Raw genomic sequence first — 18,200 nt, 5'->3', positions numbered from 1 at the left:
AAAAGGGAAAAAATCATTGAGGACTCTAATGACTCTAGTTTTCAGATTAGGGATATTAGTGACAAAGAGTCAGATGAAAGTGACTCATACGGAAAAGAAGAAGGTTTGGATGATAAAGATGATTTTTTAAGAATTAGAGCGATCAAATATAAATGCATAAATGCAGTAGATGAAGAAAAAATTTATGTCTTCGAGTCATGTCTGTGCACGTTTCTCCAGAAAATATCTTGTCCAGCTAAGAAAAATGTAGTGCTTCATTGGTCAGTTACCTGTCACTTGATGTTTGTTGCCTTATTCGACAAACCATTTCCTTATGAGAAAGTTAGCCACAGCATGGTTTAAAACCTCTAGGTAATATTTTAATTACTTCCACAATTCTTTTTAGTGGTTCAATCTTTTCGAAAGTAAAACAGATCTTCATAGCAAAAACAACCTATTACAATTATCAAAGAACCTGTTTTTATCTAGCAATCAGTGAACATTGGCAAACTAAACAGAAACAAGTGTTTTAGGATCTTCACATACATTGCAGTGCAGACGCACACCTGTCTCTTTTTGAGCACTGATCTTCCTCTTCTACAACAGCGGCAGATTACTTTCTAGAATATTTTTCGGCATCCATACAATGTAAGCCTAACATAAGCACAGTATCATAGAGTATAGAGTTGATATCCAACACAGTCTACAAAATCATTCCTACACTACCCAGGAAACTTGTAGAGAGGATTCAAGGCTTTCCCCCCCAAAATACTGGTTATTCACTATGTCAAAGGTGAAAATACATACTTTTTTTTAAAGCAAAGCTTTATTTTCTACTCTATTATGTGTTTCTTATTATTACTACCTACTGAATCATCAGGGGAGGAAACAGCATTATATCACCTGAAAAAAACTGGTTATGTCATGGACATGTTTTCTGCAACTATGGAAGGCATTGCTAACATTGATAATGTATAGAAGAAATGATTGTTACTTTGTTAAATTTGACGAACTGTAATAAAAAAATTAAACTGTTACTCACCAACAACATAGTACATCCATCAAGGATACAGGTTTGATCGAACATCAAACATCAACAACAAAAACGTAATCCTACAAATGTTAAAAATTCTACTAATAAGTGGTAATTTGTTTAATACATCACTATCACAAGATTTTGAATTTCCATCCCCAATTACCACTCCCAGTGGACCAATGGTTGGAGCACTGCATCTTTCCTAATCACAGTCTATTTCTAATTCTAGCTAAGCCAAATAAAACAACCTATTACAATTATCAAAGAACCTATTTTTATCCAGCAATCAGTGAACATTGGCAATCTGAACAAAAACAAGTGTTTCAGGATCTTCACATACATTACAGTGCAGACACACGCCTGTCTCTTTTTGAGTGCTGATCTTCCTCTTCCACCTTCCCTAACAGTGGCACCAGTTTGATAAAGGCCAAAATAGGCCGAAACTTAACTAATATCAGCCTCAGATTCAATAAAGCACGTAATATTCATTAAGCAATAAAATATTTTTGGAGTGTTTTTATACAGTACTTGATGGGGTGGGAACCCAACTCCTAGAAATCTAAACAACATATTAAGCAGGGTGCGACTAAGCTACTCTTCAAATTTTGGTACACATATGTCGTGCGCCATAATCGGTGACTTTATTACATCAGTATAGTGGCATAAAACGATTAGTAAATGTCCTCCATTGTGTCTGTGTGACCAGAAATCAGGGTGCATGACTTGCAGAAACACGGAGCATCCTTGGCATCACTGTGCTGATTGGTGGGAGAGTTCAGACCCCCATGATCAGTATTGATGGCCTACAATAGCGCTCAGCAACCTTTGGCCAGGAACAAAGCTTTAGTGTCGCTATGTCCTATTCTTGTCCATATGGCAGAGAAGGACAGGCATTGTTACAATACATCCGTATTTTTTGTGTATCAGTGTTTTGCACATGATTGTATGTATTTTGTGGTCCGCAAAAACCAGATCCGCAAAAAACGGAACAGAACAGTTGGCCTCTAATAGAACAGTCCTATCCTTGTCCATAATACGGACAATAATAGGACATGTTCTATTTTTTTGCAGAACAGACATACGGAACCGGAATACACACAAGGTAACTTCCATTTTTTTTGCGGACCCGTTGAAAAAAAAATAAAAAAACGGAACGAACATGGAAAGGAAATATGTTTGTGTGCATGATGCCAAAGTGTCAGGGTTTGGTCGGTATTAAGGTTCGGGTCAGTTTTAGGGCTCATGCACACAAACGTATTTTCTTTCCGTGCCCATTCAGTTTTTTTGCGGACCGCATGTGGGACCATTCATTTCAATGGGTTTGCAAAAAAAAACTGAAGTTACTCCGTGTGCATTCTGTTTCCATATGTCCGTTCAGCAAACGAATAGAACATGTCCTATTATTGTCCATATTACGGACAAGGATATGACTGTTCTATTAGGGGCCAGCTGTTCCGTTCTGCAAAATACGGAATGCACACGGGCGACATCGGTATTTTTTGCGGATCTGTTTTTTGCGGACTGCAAAATACATACGGTCGTGTGCACGAGCCCTTAGGGTTACGATTAATAATAGGGTTAGTATTACAGTTACCGTTATTAGGGTTGGTATTACAGTTAGGAGTCCGGATTAGGATTAGTAATAAGGTTAGGGTCAGTATTATGGTTAGGCTCTATATTAGGATTAGGGTTATTATTACAGTTAGGGTCAGTATTAGAGTAAGGGGTCAATATTACAGTTTGGATCAGTATTAGGGCCAGGGGTCCGTTTTCGGGCACATGAACAGAAAAGGGAAGGACGGTCTCAGCTAACCTGTCCCAGAGGGGTCACACGATGATCATGCAGCGATGCAGACAGGCCTTTTTTGGCAGGTCTGCTCTGGTGTAATGTCGCAGGCGGTGCAATGACATCACCTATGTCACAGAAAAGCGCCCAGAATGGAGAGACGGTGAATCGTTTACTTCTTCTGCTGGAGCTGCCAGATGCTCAATTGTATTTGCATCTGGTGGACGCAGATACAATTCTGGGGCCCACCCTATAGCTACATGGAAATATTAGGGTACATCATGTCACACTGGACATAAACGCTGTAGATTTTCTGCACACAAGTTTATGGTGGCAGGTGGCAGGACTTCACACACATGAAGACTGCACCACACAGAACTGTATTGTGCACTGCCATATATCAATATCGTAGGCTGGGGATCAGCAACCTCCGGAGCTCCAACAGTTCTGAAACTACAACTCCCAGAATCCTCCTTTTACATCTATAGGGAGTTACAAGAACAGTTGAGTAAATGTGCATGCTGGGAGTTGTAGTTTCACAGCAGCTGGAGTGCCAAAGGCAGTGGCATAGCTAAAGGCTCATGGGCCCCGGTGGAAGAGTTCATGTTTGGCCCCCTTAACTCAGGGACAGGGAAGCACATAGCCTTTGTGGTGCCTGAGGCAAAAATTGAAATGGCAACACCTACCCAGTAGGGTTTGAATTTAACTCTATTTCACGTCAGCCAGGTTTTACTATTGCTGTAGTTATTAGTTTGGTAATAGCACCATCTAGCGGCTTTAAAAATAGTTTTTCTGTTAATAAAGATTATTGTATTTGTGGGTGGTGCATGGCATTGTGGGAGTGTAATGCATTCTGGGAAAGAGAAGCCCAGTCTCCAGTCTTCATGTTACAGAAAATCAGCAGTGCTGTCTCCTGCATATCTCCTTTTCCAACCCCACAATCCTTGTACAAGCATATCTGGTAAGACTTCTACCTCTGTCTCAGGGATATTGTGTTATGCAATGCTGTTCAGCTAGATATATGTGTTACTTAGGGAAAGAGGTTGTAACTGTTAGATGCTTGAACTGTATAGGCAGTCATTTTGGTCATATGCTCTCTCTGTTAATGTAATATTACTGTACATGCCATTCTATATGTTTTACTTATACAAGCTATTTGTATTCTTATAGTTTTACCAATCTTAAATACTCCTGTTTTGCCAATAAACAAGTTAGACTACAAAGAACAGTCCTCTTATTTGGAAGACAGGAACGGTTTATGCTGAATGTCAGACTGCACACTGTGTGAACGTGTATGAAGAAGGAACAGTAAAAAAAAATGCTAGTCACCAGTGATAGTGGATCTGACTACACAGAGCCGCCATCACACACGCAGTCCTGCTTATAAGATTGCAGTGGCTGCCATACAGTCACAAGAAGTGAGAGTGCAGCCCCCAGCAAGTGCAGCATGGTCCAGACCACGCTGAAGTCCGTTTCCACAAAGACTGAGTCCGCACAAAGACATTAAGTAGCCAGAAAAAGCCACATAATGTCCGCTAGCCAGGCATCATCATACAGGACCAGGTCACAAGCAAGCTGCTCTAGCAAGTCCTCAATAAAAGAAATGGCTGCTCTCGCCCATGCAGAAGCTGAGGCTGCAAAAGTAAGGTCTTCCTTTGCTGCACATGAGATGCAACTAAAGAAAGAGAGAGTGTCAAAGAAAAAAGAGAAAGCGTTAAAGAAAGAAGAGACAGCATGCCTGCAAGCATTACTGGAAAAACTAGCCGCAGAGAAAGAAGTAGCAGCCGCAATAGCCAAATCATTGTACCTGGAAGACATGGAGTTCCCCGAATCTGAGAAACACAGTCAAGTTCTTGGGCCAGACCTAGATGAACAAGATCCAACACAGCGTGTCTCAAAATATGTTCATCAGCATCCCAAGACAGATGACAACTGTAATCCAGTATATCAGCCAGTTTATACAGAGTGCCAAAGATCCTACCTTGAACCACAGTACCTAAAGCAGGATGGTATACGACAAGGCGATGCTGACCACAACTACCGCCCTACAGAACAAAAGCTACAACCTTTGCTTTGACTTAAAGGGACACCCTTCGCATCAGAACGGTATTATAGAGACTTCCCTAAGCGAGAAACCCCTAAAAAGGTATGGTGATACACCACACATGCAGCATAGCAACAAATCACAGGGTAGTATTGGCGTCAACCAGGCTTCCATGGACATCGCTAAGTTCTTTGCTAAATGGGAGCTGGTTACCAAAAAACGTATAAAGTTCACCAATCTCCCCAAGAACTATAGGGCATGGCGAGCCTCCTTCCAGAACACCATAAGAGACTTAGATCTTTCCTATAGTGAGGAGTCTCTCTCTTGGTAAAGTGGCTTGGAAGTGAGTCTGCTGAACACGCCAAAAGAATCAGAGACATTAACATAAACTATTCTGCAAAGGCCTAAAGATGGTGTGGGAAAGACTTGATGAGTGTTATGGGTCAATAGAAGCTATAGAAAATGCTTTATTAAGGAGAATTGATAATTTTCCCAGAATAGTGGGTCACCAGAAGCTCAGGGAACTCAGCGACTTGTTAATAGAGGTACAGGTTGCTCAGGCAGAAGGAGATCTGCCAGAGCTAGCATTCCTGGAGGTGTCAACCCGATTGTCCAAAACCTCCCTTATAACCTCCAGGAGAAGTGGGTCGCGCATGGTTTTCATTATAAGCAGGTTCATAATGTACCATTTCCACCCTTTGTGGTGTTTTGTAGACTTTGTTACTCAACAGGCAAGGATCAGAAACAATCCCAGTTTTGACTGGGTGTCAAATCCCCTGGTGTCAAATCTCAAAACACCAGTGACAGTCCACAAAACTAACATTGCCTCCACAGGTTCTCCGTGCAGGTCGTTTAAGTGTTCTCAAGAAGAGAACATACCCAAAAATCTTACTAAAGAACCACATTGTCTACTAAAATGCAGAGCCTTCAGGGAGAAGTCTTTAGAGGACCGCAAAGAATTCCTCAAAGAAAACAACATCGGCTTCAGGTGCTGTGCTGCAACATCGCACTTTGCCAGGAGCTGTAAGGTCAGTGTGACATGCACAGAATGCGGTAGAATAGAACACAACACGGCTTTACACCCTGGACCACCCTCTCAGGTATCATCCCAAGCAGAGGAGCATGACGGAAAGCAGATAGACACTGACAGAGACACCGCAGTAGTCACTTCTCACTGTACAGAGATCTGTAAAGGACTTCCGAGATAGAAGTCCTGCTCAAAAATCTGCCTTGTCAGAGTTTACCCGGCCGCTCACCGGAGTAAGGCGAGCATGGTATATGCAATCTTGGATGATTAAAGCAATCGGTCTTTACTCTGAAGCTAAATCCACCTTCTTTGACACCTTTAACATCGTAGGTCCCGGTTCTCTCTACTCCTTTTTTTAAATTTATTTTTATTAATTAATTTTTATTTTATATCCACAACATATAAATTATTCCGAAAACATAATGTTACACATATATAATAATTATCCACAAAATTTGCACCCCACTTCCATCATGAATACAGAAATAGTATGTATAAGAATAAAGGACCTATTTATTCCTCTGCCCCTGTCCCCTCCCCCTCCCTCATTATCGCTGCCTCGAGACCTCGAAGCACATCCACACCAAACAGGGCCCTATGACCATGTCGACCAGGTTCTATCCCATCTAATTTTCTGGGTCATAGTGGAACTGGTGAATTTCTCATATTTCTTCACTTTATCCACCAAATGATACCATTCAGATACCGACAGGGGACTATTAGAGCCCCAATTCCTAGCAATTACCACCCTGGCCAGCATCAATGACTTAATCCAGAGCATATTTTCCCGTCCCTGCTCATCAAGTAAAGAAGCACCTAAGACTCGGTTATTATATCTACATCATAATTATATAAGGAACACCTCCGTAGCTCAGAAACAACATTAGTCCAGAAATCTTGAATCATAGGACATGACCAGACAAGACAAGGTGACCAGACAAGGTGTATAAAATCTGCTCGATGGGCCTGGCACCTGCGACATCTATCTGAAGCATCCCTATAGAACCGAGAGAGAGAGAGGGGCGTGTAATATAGACGGTGTAAAATCCTAAACTGGATTAACCTATGATTCCCAGATATATAATTTTTCCGAAAATTCCTGTAAATCAACTCCCATTTTAGTGTTTTATTATTTCCTATATCTTGACCCCATTTTATTTCACTTCTAAATTTATTCTTTTTACCCATTTCCAATCTCCCTACTCCTTAAGGACATGAGCAGGTACCGTTGAGACGGCGGGGAGGAAAGAAACTGGGTACAATATGGAGTCCATAGATGGTCAGACCTGCTTGTCCCTGCCAACCATATTGGAGTGCAATCACATTCCTGACAATAGTTCTGAGATACCTACATCAGAGGTAGCAGTATATCACCTCCATCTGAAGCGTATAGCTCACCTGATACCGGAACTGAACCCAGAAGCCCCGATAGTCTTACTCCATGGAAGAGACACACTTGAAAATGGACATCCTTCCCTATTCCAGCCATGTCACAGTACCATAGTTTCCTGATAAAAGAATTGCCACACAGTGCTCCTGTGCCTTATCCTTTCGCACATACCTCCTGTGAAGACCACGCCTTCGATAGTGAGCAAGATCACTTAGGGTGCACAGTCTTCCACAGGACACAAGAAGAAAACAGGGTCGCAATGTCCATAGAAGACAGGCTGTTCTTGGAGATCATGGATCAAGAAATAGTAAAAGACAAGTAAAAAAGCTGGGTCGCACCTTTACCGTTTAAACCCCAGAGACAATGCTTACCTAACAACAGAGAACTTGTCTACAGTCAATTTATCTCCCTCAAACACAAACTTCAGAGTATACCAGAGATGAAAGAACACTTCTATACTTTCATGGTACTTACCCATATTCGACGTGTATCATCCTAAAAAGCCAGGGCAGATAAGAGTAGTATTCGACTCGAGCGCCAGGTGCGAAGGCTTTTCGCTAAATGATGTCTTACTGTCTGGTCTAGATCTCAACAACAGACTTCTAGAGGTACTTCTACGCTTCCGCAGAGATTCTGTAGCATTTATGGCCAACATACAACAGATGTTCCACTGCTTCCTCGTCAAGAAAGAACACAGAAACTACTTGAGGTTCTTCTGGTACCGCAACAACGACCCCATTGAAGACATTGTAGAGTACCAAATGAGAGTGCACATCTTTGGAAACAGTCCTTCCTCTGCAGTTGTTATCTATGGTCTCAGGCATTCAGCCCGAGAGGGTGAAGTAAAGTATGGGTCAGATGTCAGATCCTTTGTGGAAGAAGATTTCTACGTGGATGACTGCTTGAAATTAGTGTTGATCGCGAATATTATAATCGCTAATTTTATTGCAAATATCGGTACTTCTAGAATTTGCGAAAATCTAGAATATAGTGCTATATATTCGTAATTGTGAATATTCTATTTTTTTTTATCAGTACTACTGCTTCTTGCTTGTAGGCCAATGAGAAGGCTGCAATATTTTTGTCAGAGCTTAGCAACATCCCTAGCAACCGATAGGAAAGTTGCCTACCCCTTTTCTATATAAGAAACTTCCCATTAGCCATTTTCTGCTTTTTTTTGCAGTTCTGAGAGAGATAGCAGTGTCATTGCTGTGCTCTGTGCTTTGCAGACTCATCTGGATCCTTATTTAATTACATTAGATAGTTAGCTCATATATAAAATACAGATAGTGTAACGCTCCAACGGGTGTGGACCCGCTGTGCCACTTACCGGTTTAGCTTTGGGACAAACTTGGGAGCGGAATCTAAGGGTTCGCCTGGTCTTCACCCTTTATCCCGCTCCAAGATGCAGAAGCTGGTCTTAGCTGCAGGGAGACACCAGGTCGCTACCGCAAGAGTGGTCCCGGTTAAGTGGCAGCTGGCCGAGCAGGCCAGAACGCCCTGGTGCAAGCACTGGGGATACAGGCAGGTGGATGGAAGAAGCGCAGCAGCAGAGTCAGATGAAGGAGAGTTGAGTTACTGATTAAGAAGAGCTGGAGCTGTTAGAACAGCAGAAGAGCTGAATAGCTCAGGTGCAGCAGGTGTAACAAGCTGAACAGCAGACAGAGGCGTGGTCGACAAAATCTGTCTACCACTACCCAGATTACGGAACAGCCAGCAGAGGATGGGAGATCTGTGATAAAGTCCATAGCGATGTGCTGCCAGGGAACTTCAGGAATGGGTAACGGTAGTAGCAAGCCCGTGGGTTTCGTTCGGGAAGCCTTGTTGCGGGCATAGGAAGTACAGGCAGACAAACTCCCGGACATCTTTGGGTAGGGTCGGCCACCAATAGTGACAGGACAGCAAATGAAGGGTCTTACGCACCCCAGGGTGACCAGCATACTTGGAGCAATGTCCCCAAGAAAGAATTTTCCTCCTTTTGGCCTGCGGAATGAAGATCTTCCACGGAGGAATATTTCTCACATGGACTGGCGCGACACAAACAAGACAAGACTGTTCTATGATATGTTGAGGTTCTTCAATCTGATCCGCTGCATCGAAAGAACGGGAAAGTGCATCAGCCTTTACATTTTTATCAGCCGGTCGGAAATGCAGAAGAAAATTGAATCTGGCAAAGAAAAGTGCCCATCGAGCCTGATGTGGATTTAGACGCTGTGCAGACTGTAGATATGTCAGATACTTGTGGTCAGTGTATATCACCACAGGATGCCAGCAGCTCTCTATCGCCGATGGAATAGTTTCTGTCCGCAGAAGAGAAGAGCTTGGAGAAGAAATCACACGAGACAAATCTCCCTTTGGAGTCCTTCTGTAGCAGGAAGGCACCTGCTCTAAAGAGAGGAAGCATCCACTTTAAGGAAGAACTGTTTGGACGGATCCGGATGATGGAGAACAGGAGAAGCGGCAAAGCAGTCTTTGAGATGCAGGAAAGCAGACTCAACTTGAGGGTTCCACTTCTTCTTTCTTCGTCAGAGCAGAAATAGGAGCTGTGAGGGAAGAGAAGTTCGGAATGAACTGTCTATAGAAGTTGGCAAACCCCAGGAACCTTTGAATGGCATGGAGACCTTGAGGACGAGGCCAGTTCAGCACGGCTGAGACCTTGTCGGGGTAAATTTGCAGACCAGAGCAGGAAACAATGTATCCCAGGAAGGGTAAGGTGGACTGCTCAAAGACACATTTTTTGAGCTTAGCGTACAGACCATTCTCCCTTAATCGCTGCAAAAGCAGGCGCACTTGCTTCCGGTGCAAGTCGGGAGAATAGATGAGAATATCATCGAGATACACCACTAAACAGTTGTACAACAGGTCCTGGAAGATATCGTTCACAAATTCTTGAAAAACTGCAGGTGCGTTGCATAAGCCGAACGGCATGACCAGGTACTCATAGTGGCCATCATGGGTATTGAACGCCGTCTTCCACTCGTTGCCTTCACGGATTCGGATCAGGTTATACGCACCACACAGATCCAACTTAGAAAATATCTGGGCGCTTCGGATATGGTCGAACAGTTCAGAAGTCAGAGGCAAAGGGTACTTGTTCTTGACCGTGATCTTGTTCAGCCCACGATAATCTATGCACGGATGGAGTGACCCGTCTTTCTTGGCCACAAAGAAGAAACAGACTCCCGCCGGAGAGGTAGACTTTCAGATAAATCCCCTCTGGAGGTTTTCCTTAACATACTCGGCCATAGCCTGAGTTTCGGGCAGAGATAATGTATAAACCCTTCCGCGAGGTGGAGAAGTCCCAGGTAGAAGATCGATCGAACGGAAAACGTCCTCATATGCCACATATTGCGGAGGCAGACCAGACAGTTTCATAGGGACCGGACGAGGAGACGTTGGGTGAACCACCGGCAGACAGGAACAATGGCACTGAGGACCCTAGCGGAGAATATCCCCCGTACACCAGTCTAAGACGGGAGAATGCTGCTGTAGCCAGGGCAATCCCAGAAACACTGGGTCTGTGGAATCTGGCAGGACATAGAAAGATATTTCTTCAGAATGTAGCACCCCGACTTGGAGTTTAACAGGAGCAGTGATAAACTGAATAGGTCTGGGCAGGGGTTGTCCATTTAAAATAGTTGCCACTAGAGGCTTCGCCAGACGAGTAGTGGATAATTGGCACTGGGGCTTGACTAACACAATTGCTATCTGTGCCGTAATCCAGGAAGGCAGGTACAGATATACTGTTTTTTCCAGAGGACAAGACAACAGGAACAAGAATTGGGAGAATTGTCTCTTTCACCTAGGGTCACTTCTCCCATAGGGCCTAGGCACAGAAATTTTTCCGCCTTCTAGGGACAGGTACGAACAACGTGACCCTTTCCGCCACAGTAGAGGCACAAGTCTTCTGCTCATCACCGCTGGTGCTCCTGGTCAGAGAGCTTCAGGCGTTCCACCTGCATAGGCTCTTCAGGCGGAACTGCAGCAGGAGTCTGAACAGTCCTCTGGAAGACAGGTGCAAGTCTAGATGTCCGCCTCACCCTTGCGGCTTGAGAGAAACGTTCTCGAAATCGCACTTCAATACGTGTGGCCAATGTGACCAAAGCGTCCAGAGAGACAAGAAGGTCCCTTCCCGCAAGTTCATCTTTAATATGGTCACTAAGACCCTCCCAGAATATGGCTTGTTAAGCTTCATCATTCCAGGACAGTTCTGCGGACAGAGTATGGAACTGAATTGCGTATTGTCCCACTGTCATTGCGCCTTGACACAGACGAAGGAGCGCAGAGGCTGCAGACGAGGCACGACCTGGTTCCTCAAACACCGTACGGAAAACAGTTAGGAAGGTCTTAGGTCCGCTTTGCTCCCATATAGGATTAGCCCAGGCTAGAGCTTCTCCAGAGAGCAGAGAGACTATGAAAGCTACTTTCGCTCGGTCATAATGGAACTTGTCTCCATGTAGCTCAAAGTGGATTAGGCACTGATTCAGGAACCCTCTGCAGGCTTTCGGATCGCCACTGTAGCATGGAAGCAAAGGCAGCTGGACAGTAGTTATGCCATGGTGTGAATACGATGCAACCGGATTTGCAGGAGTTGCTGGCACTTGTGGTACGGCAGGAGCAGGTGTAGATAGCGCATCCAGATGGGCGGATATCGTGTTCAGACATTGCAGCAGGACATCTTGGCATACGCTTTGGCGTTGTAGCTCTTGGTAAAAATTTTGCACCACAGGCTTGGACTTGCCAGCGGGGTCCATGGCCTGAGCAAACTGTAACGGTCCAACGGGTGTGGACCCGCTGTGCCACTTACCGGTTTGGCTTTGGAAGCGGAATCTAAGTGTTCCGCTGGTCTTCACCCTTTATTCCGCTACAAGATGTGGAAGCTGGTCTTAGCTGCAGGGGAGACACCAGTTAGCTACTGCAAGAGTGGTCCCGGTTAAGTGGCAGCTGGCCGAGCAGGCCAGAACGCCACGGTGCAAGCACTGGGGATACAGGCAGGTGGAGCAAGCTGTCGCTGGATGGAAGAAACGCAGCAGCAGAGTCAGATGAAGCAGAGCTGAGTTACTAATTAAAGCAGAGCTGGAGCTGTTAGAACAGCAGAGCTGAATAGCTGAGGTGCAGCAGGTGTAACAAGCTGAACAGCAGACAGAGGCGTGGTCGATAATCCGAATCATACACTTTAGAGCAGCGAGGTACAGGAGGATCAGGCAGATACGAGGTCAGGATACAGGCTAAGGTCGGAAGCAGGAAAACAATACAGGAACTACGAGCTGGAACCTTCACTGTAGAAAACTACAATATTGCTCAGGCATCACAGGAAGGGGGAAGCACCCTTATAAAGGGGGTGCCTGGCCGGCATTGGAGAGAAGGCGGAATCAGGGGCATGCACGAACCCTCAAGAAACAGGACGCGTGAGGCTCCTACAAGGTGCAACTGAAGCTGTAGCTGCCTGCGACAGTGTAGGAAAGCGGGTCCGGTGCCTGCAGTGGAGAGGAGGAGCCTTGTGTGCAGTTCGACTGCAGTTCGACCATTTTTACAGATAGTTAGTGGGAGATAGTCAGTGTAGGTTAGATAGTGATATAGTGTAGCTGATAGGTTCCAGTGCAGGGTGTTAGGTAGTGTGATAGGAATTACTGTGCTGTGATAAGAATTAGTGTCTCTGTTAGACACAGTGCTGTGATGTCACAACAATACTTAGTGCACCAATCAGTAATATCTACTCAGACCTGATAAAATGTGAAGTTGCATGTATTGCGCAAAAAAATGAGCATCATTAGTGCCGATTTGCGCAATCACAAAAATAATGACTGGAGATCACAAATTCTAGAATTCGCTCATTTATTGCGAATATTATGCAAAAAATTAGTGAAATATCGCAAAAACAAATATTGCCTATACTGCTCATCACTACGTTGAAATCCACACCCACAAACGAGACCGCAATCAGTCTCCTGAAAAGGGCTCAAGAGATGCTCGCTTTATCCAATTTGATGTTGCACAAAATCGCCTCCAACAGTCGTGAGTTAATGGAAACCTTCTCACGCCAAGACCATTCAAGTGATCTAAAGGACTTGGATCTTAGCTCTCTTCCCATGCAACGAAGCCTCGGTTTGCTCTGGGATTTAAAGGGACACTGACAGGCCTTCTGAGCATAGTTAGCTCTTTATATGCCCCCCTAGGTCTTATAATAAGTTCCCAATTCATATAAGTATTATCCCTGTGCGCATTATAAAACGTTAAAAATAATCTTTATAATGACCTCTCCTTTCTGCCCAAGGGGCGTTCTTTGTGGCACATTTGTGCCCAGCCGCGTCCCAACTGCCGGGTCCTTAGACACGCCCATCTCATTAGTATTCACTTCGCTGGGCGGTATTTCTCAGTCCCCGACATTCGGAGATCATGCGCATGCGCCCGGCACCCTCGCTCGCCGGGATCACATTGCGCCAAGTGAATACTAATGAGATGGGCGTGTCTAAGGACCCGGCAGTTGGGACGCGGCTGGGCACAAATGCGCCACAAAGAACGCCCCTTGGGCAGAAAGGAGAGGTGATTATAAAGATTATTTTTAACGTTTTATAATGCGCACAGGGATAATACTTATATGAATTGGGAACTTATTATAAGACCTAGGGGGGCATATAAAAAGCTAACTATGCTCAGAAGGCCTGTCAGTGTCCCTTTAAAGGCAGACACATTCACCTTCTAAAGTAGCGAGGAAGAAAAGTCCTTCACACGCAGAGGAGTTTTGTCCACCATAAACAGCTTATATGATCCTCTGGGATTCGTAGCGCCTGTTACCATCCAAGGCAAAATTATGCTAAGTGACTTCACCACAGAGACGTCTTATTGGGATAATCCACTTCCCATGGAGAAAAAGGACAGGTTGGAGGAAGTCTCTGGAAGCTTTGACCAGCTTTCATGTAGCACGACAATATGCTTCTGTGCCATGTATTGAAGTCAAGATGCAAAGACTATACATCTTCTGCGATGCTTCAGTCAAAGCGATTGTTGCTGTAGCATACTTACAGACCATTGACGTCAAAGAACAATGCCATATAGGATTTGTCATGAGCCGGACCAAACTGGCGCCACTCCCCGAACACACGATTCCCAGACTGGATCTCTGTGCTGTTGTGCTTGCAGTGGAGTTGGTTGAACTTATAACATCAGGAATGAACATGGAAATCAAGGAAGTTGAGTTTTACATGGACAGCAAGGTAGTTCTAGGATATATTTGCACCAAAACCAGAAGTTTTTACGTCTATTTCTGCAATCGGGTGCTAAGTATCAGGAGATCCACTTGTCCTAGACATTGGCACTATGTGCCCACAAAGCATAATCCTAGACAAGATTCTTCGCACCAAGCCACTTTAAGGACACAACATGGTTTATGGGTCCTGCATTCCTGTACCGTTCAAAGTCTTACAATATCGGATCCAACACATTCAAATTGGTGGACCCAGATACAGATGAAGTCCAACCTAAAGTATCTGTTCTACATACAGTGACTTCGGACCACCAACTTAAATCCCATCGATTCGTCAGGCTCTCCACCTGGATGTTGCTCTTTTGTGCAATAGCCTATGTAGTCCATACAGCTCAGACATTACCTGTTAGCCAAAAGCCCTGCAAAGGTTGGCATCACTGCAAACATTCCTTTACCGCTCCTAATCTGGAAAGGTCCAAGAACATAATAATTTGCACTGTACAACGTGAATGTCATGCAAAGGAAATAGATTACCTCAGCAAAAGCCAAACAGTCTCTAAAGGTAGCATTTTTGAAAAGCTTGATCCTATCATTGACCAAAATGGGCTGCTAAGAGAGAAGGACCCAGTAGTGGCGTCTGTTGACGCCAGACAGAGAGTGTTCTGCCCAGCAGGGTTTGAATTTAATTCTATTTCACGTCAGCCAGGTTTTACTTTTGCTGTAGTTATTAGTTAGGTAATAGCACCATCTAGTGGTCTTAAAAATATACTACAGCTTGTTTTTCTGTTAATAAAGATAATTGTATTTGTGGGTGGTGCATGGCATTGTAGGAGTGTAATGCATTCTGGGAAAGAGAAGCCCAGTCTCCAGTCTTCATGTTTCAGGAAATCAGCAGTGCTGTCTCCTGCATATCTCCTTTTCCAACCCCACAATACTTGTACAAGCATATCTGGTAAGACTTCTACCTCTGTCTCAGGGATATTGTGTTATGCAGTGCTGTTCAGCTAGGTGTAAGTGTTACTTAGGGAAAGAGGTTGTAACTGTTAGATGCTAGACATTCATTCCTATGTATATGCTATGCTTTCTCTGTTAATGTAATATTACTGTACATGCCATTCTATATGTTTTACTTATACAAGCTATTTGTATTTTTATAGTTTTACCAATCTCAAATATGCAGTAATGTCAGACTGCACACTGTGTGAACGTGTATGAAGACAGAACACCTTCTCTTCAGCCAGAGGAGTGAATTGACCAGCATGTACTTTGTATAATACCGGTGTCTTTTTTTGCAGCACAGGAGTCTTTGGACTCCCTCAGGCTCCTGGGCCCGGTAGCGACTGCTATATCTGCACCTCCTATAGCTATACTCCTGGCCGAAGGTTGATGAGCTGTCACGGCCAGGCCCATGTCCGTGACTTCTTACCGCATGCAGTTGCCGGCGGTTTTGCATGGGTCTTCAACCACGGGTGAGGGCCGCTTGTCTGTGGCCTCACTTGTGGTTGCCGCGGGCAACCAGTGTTGGGGTTTAGCAGCAGAGCAGCCTGAGCGTTGCTAGGCAGCTTGCTGCCCTGGCATGCGGTCACACCTAGCAACCTTTTGTTAGGTGTGTGTGTTGTGTGCACTGTGTTGTATGTTATTGTGTGCACTTTCCCTTATGTATGTGTGTTTCCCTTCTGTGGCATTGGAAGGGTTAACTTCCTTCCCAGTGTGGGTGTGATGTCACTGGGTGTGTCTTACCTTTGGGTGTGGCCACTTTGGCCTATATAAACCCTCTCTCTAGCAGGGCTCAGTAGGTTGCTTCAGTCTTGCTAGCTGAAGCAGTCTCCTGTGCTTTCCATTCCTCTGTGAGAGCCACCACTGTGGTCATAGGTTTAAGTTCAGGTTTTATGTCTTATTAAGTTTATGCTTACCTGTATGTGTCATGTCTGGGTGATGGTCTGTTGGGATTTTCCTATGTTGGTTTGTGCAGCTAATGGTTCTGGATTCTCTGTGTTAGGGATCCAGTCAGCAAGGCTGCGGCAGGTTGGTTGAGCTACTGAGTTCACCTGCCATTTCCGTTAGTCTGTTTATGTTTCCCCTTTTTCCCAACAGCTTGGCCGTTGAGACTCCTGCTCCTCCGTGCCTAGGAGGAGTAGGTCGTCTTACCCTGACTCCTAGCGCAGGGACCGGACGGAGGGTGAGTTAGGGATCCGAGGTTCCTGCGCATGGGTCCTCCTACCTTTAAGGTCAGGAGTTAGGAGTTAGGGTCAGGGTAGGGACGCTGTTAGGAGGTGACCTGCTCCCTATCCTGTTCTCCTGGGTCAAGCAGCCATACCATCACCTGGCTGCACACGGCTGAGGATTTCCCCCATCCTCAGCCGTGACATGAGCGCTATTGTAGGTCATTAATACTGATCATGGGGGTCTGAACTCTCCCACAATCAGCACAGTGATGCCATGGATGCTCCGTGTTTCTACAAGTCATGCACCCTAATTTTTGGTCACACAGACACAATGGAGGACATTTACTAATCGTTTTAATGCCATTATACTGATGTAGAAAAGTCACCGATTATGGTGCATGACATGTGTACCATAATTTGCGACTTTTTAAGCTTCTTGGCACTTTTCTGGAGCAACATCCACCTTGTCCTCACTCAAGTATGGCAGAGAGGATTAACACCATAGATGCTGTGGGTGATTAGGCACCTAAATGAAAATAAGGGGGTAGTAACGTGTTAAAACCTAACTTTTATTAGGATAATTAGAAGTCCCAATGATGGGAAGGGAACCCCTACCAGACAACAAAACACACAACTACAGGGGACCTGATGTGGTAGGTTGCCTGATGGTCAGATACACGTTCACGTCTCTGAGTAAAGCAGGAGGTGAACTGTATGACCTATAGACATGGACAAAAAATGAAGACCGTGGCGTGTCTGCCGTGGTCTATAACATGCCAAAAGGCAGGATAAGGGTGGGTCTTACCGGTGGTGGACGAAAGGACCGTCAAGTCCAGTACCCAGAAGGAGGTGTTCTCACGTGTCGATACGTCCTCCAGTTGGCGGTCACTTTATACAGGAGGGCCACAGGGAAAGGTCTGTCCCTGGTAATGCCCTACTTGGCCTATCAAGCCCTAAAGTGCCTGCTTACACGGGGTCCTATCCCCACAAGGGGATGCCCCTAGATGGCCCTGTGAGGACAGGGGAATGGCCCAGTGGGGCTAACGGACCAGGGTAAACTATTCAGGTGGAGGTGAAAACTAGTATACAGATATGCTCTAAGTCCCAATTAGGCACCACAACATCTATGGGGTTAAGGCACCACAACATCTATGGGGTTAACAGGGCAGCAGAATTGATGATATAATCATAATCCTAGTATAATTCACTCCTCAAAAAGAGTGTGGCATCTATTAGAATCATAAACTTATCCTATGAATTTGGCACAATTCTAAGATTTCAATGTCAATGCACCATCTATTGAAATTGTAAACTTGATCCTGTGTTTGCTGTTGGAAATGTGGAGAAGCACAGCGCCTTCTAGTAGACATACAGAGTCACTGTCTCTTCAGTCAGGAATTAAATAACAGCATTCTTCATGCTGCACCACACCCACTACTGCTCATTTAAATGAATCTGAATGTCAGTACAACGTTAAAATGAAAATTCAAATGGGCTTTATATTTCATTTGACTTTTGGCAGAGAAAATGCCTCCAAGAGATGAAATTTAAATCTCAGTCTATTATTTT

This window comes from Bufo bufo, chromosome 1 (assembly GCF_905171765.1).
Source record: "Bufo bufo chromosome 1, aBufBuf1.1, whole genome shotgun sequence".
Lineage (NCBI taxonomy): Eukaryota > Metazoa > Chordata > Amphibia > Anura > Bufonidae > Bufo > Bufo bufo.
The sequence above is the reverse complement of the archived record's forward strand: the minus strand, read 5'-3'. Positions refer to the sequence as shown.